The 3,180-nt window shown below is 39.9% G+C and overlaps 1 pseudogene; it reads right to left on the minus strand.

Moving 5' to 3' along the window:
• Nucleotides 1–1,082: 1,082 nt before the first annotated feature.
• LOC126784059 (F-box/WD-40 repeat-containing protein At3g52030-like) lies at nucleotides 1,083–2,255 on the minus strand (annotated as a pseudogene).
• Between the last annotated feature and the right edge of the window lie 925 nt (nucleotides 2,256–3,180).

Below are 3,180 nucleotides of genomic sequence, written 5' to 3' on the forward strand. Positions count from 1 at the left end.
ATATGCTATAGTGGAATATATATATATATATATATATATATATTTGTATAAATGGTAAATAAGTACATATATATATATATAGTTTGCTATATTATATACTGTTATGATTTCATTGTGAATATGTCATTTTGATGACGAGAATTATATATTGAGCATGTCGAGTTAATTTGTACAATATGAGGTGATGATTATTGTATGTGGTTTTAACATGGAGTTTGTTAAAACTTTTTGTCTTCGGATGAGTTTTATGTCTTCAGACGTGTTTTGTCTTCGGACGAGTTTTGTCTTCGGACGAGTTTTGTCTTCGGACGAGTTTTATGTCTTCAGACGTGTTTTGTCTTCGGACGTGTTGGCATGTCGGAACCTACCTTTTGGCCGGGCGAAAGTTACGATACAGTTAGAGCTCTAGTCTGTCTACCGGAGTACTGCATGTGAGGTATCAGATGGGTTATCGGCTCATGAGTACTCATATTTTTGGATGTTGGGTAGCAAAAGGTTGCCCAATATCGGCGGTGTACTACGTGAGGGGTAACATATGTGTACCAACGTTCATTAGTATCCGTATTATAAATGCATTTGGGTAAACAGAGTTGCCTAATTTCTCATGAGGACTTTCATTTTCATATTTTTGGGACAACCAGATGGGCTGTCCATTGACTCATTAGTGCATTTATATTTGATGTTTTTGTGGATTTCAGTATATATTGATATGCGAGTTTTATTGTTGTTTTTACTCATACGAGCTGTAAAGCTTACCGGGTTTGTGTTTACAATTCCGGTGCACCAATTCGATGGTGTAGTGGATAACTCCGCAAGTGTGGATTAGCTGGAATTGACGGACCGCTCAGAGGACTTGAAGTTATTTATTTCAGCTTGTGTGAGGATTTTGTGTGACTATCTTGTGAGGTTGTTGTGAGGATTATACATTTCCATTTGTTATAATATCGAATTATAATTTGGTTTGTAATAATCGGTTTGACTGAGTTGTATTTTAAACTCAGAGATGATCCCCTATGGTATTTAAAATGATTTCGATCCATTGAGATTGTTTTAGTGTTTTTCATGAATTCGAAATTTAAGTTTCATATTTGAAATTTCGGGATCGTGACAGTTATACTTGAAGCAGGTCTAGTGCTTGGCAGAACACAGTAGCTGGTGTCCAAGACAAATTGCGTAACCACATTCCCTGTGTCCTGATCCAGCATATGAAGCACACAATCCATTCCACCCACAACCAAAGTTGATGCTTTATTCTGTGATGAACACACAGCACTCCTACTCACTCTTGTTTCCCACAGAAGTCTACATGTCCTCAGGTCCCAACTGAAAACATATCCATTCCTTGATCCAGCGAACACTGTCTTAGCATTGCCACAAGGGTTGTAACTCAAAGTCTTAATCTCATCTGCCATATGAAATTTTGCTGCGTACTCATGATCAGGTAAAAGTACAGAAGAAACTGTGATAGAACAATTACCACCAGCACGAATAGACAACCAACTATCTTCATCACTCAACCCTAAGCATTTCACTGGGACCTCAGGATTGTGCATTCTAAGAGTACGAGAACATTTACTACTGTACATGTAAACCACTCGAGCAGTCCCGTCAGCACATCCAACCACTGCCTCTGGATCACAGTAGCTCATGCATAAACCCTTCAGAAACATACCCTTGCACTTAAAGGGGTTCAATATGCTAGTCAAACCACTATGCCTCCATATGCAAATTCCAGTATTCTTGGAGCCAACCAAACCAACAAACTTGCTCTCATCAAAATCAAAATCAAAACCAACCAAAGGGCCATATTCTTCAGGAAATCGATATTCTCCTTGAAACTTATATTCAAATTTACGGCCATTTTCCAGGGACCACAGACGCATGAACTTACCCCTTGTGCTACCAGTAAGAAGCAACCCGTCCTTCATCCAGCATTAATCAATATTAGCAGAATGACCCTTCCATTGGTCAACAATAATCCGAGGGCTCTGAAGTAATGCATCTCTATGGGCCATCCTGGCCAACTCATCCAAACAAACACAATTAAAGACAGCCGTCCTCCAGGTTTTGCAAACCAGGGAACAACTGGCCAGGTCTGGGTAGCAGTCAAGAAAAGAGAGCACGACCGAAAGCCCATCTTGGTCAAGAGCATTGTTAGCCGGCGGTCCTCTTCTCGGCCTCTTCTTCATGCTGCTGGCCGGAGCGAAATCCCTCCCGTATAGGATTGAATGTGATTTGTATCTCAAACAAGACATCCAAACAGGGTCTCAACTATCAACACAGACGACTTTCAGATAATTGTTGTTTGTTCCTATGTTAATTTGGATCAATGTATATGTAAGCGTAGAACAACCTAGTAATATAAGATAAGATCACAATTCCTAATTGCACTAGGATTCCTATAATCTAGTTCAAGAAGGACTGAGAGATCGATGACTAACCTCTGTACAATTTGTGATTCGGTGCAGCTCCTCCATGGTTGATAAGCTGTGGATCAGCTCTTCACTCCTGAACCTGCACGAAAAGTACACAAGTTTGTAATGAGTAGTGGAAAATTTGAATGATTGCACAATTGGGTGTTCCCCAAAGTCAGAGGAGATTAATGGGTCCTACGAATCTCTCTGTTCTTCGTTGTTGCTGAAACGGGTGTTCTGTTTTGTTGTCGTTGTCGTTGTCGCTGGAGAGAGTGAGATATACTGGGAATGGGACCAATCGGTTTGATACGTCCTAAGTGAGGCCATTATTAGGCCATTATTAGGAGAGCGTATCAGCACACACCTGGTATGTTGGGGAATGCGGAAAAATGAATTGTCGAATAGAAATCAAAATAACTCACAACCACAAGCGAAAAATATAAATGATAGAGAACACTTGAATTTAACGTGGTTCGGCAAAGTGCCTACGTCCACGGGTAGCAACAATAAAGAACCTCCACTATACGAAGAAATGTTATACCGAGAGAAACACTACTTCAAGACTCACACTTGAAGGGATACACTCTCACACTTTATTTTGCTACACACACAAAACTCTCTACTCTCTATCTCTCACTCTTGATCACACACAAGATGCTCTCTCCCTTATTGTTCTTATATGTTTATTGCACCATTTCTCATGCCTTTATATAGGCAAACATCTTTATGCAATTCATGCATTTGCATGTAACATGCATTAAAGCAA

Source organism: Argentina anserina, chromosome 2 (assembly GCF_933775445.1).
Source record: "Argentina anserina chromosome 2, drPotAnse1.1, whole genome shotgun sequence".
Classification (NCBI taxonomy): Eukaryota; Viridiplantae; Streptophyta; class Magnoliopsida; order Rosales; family Rosaceae; genus Argentina; species Argentina anserina.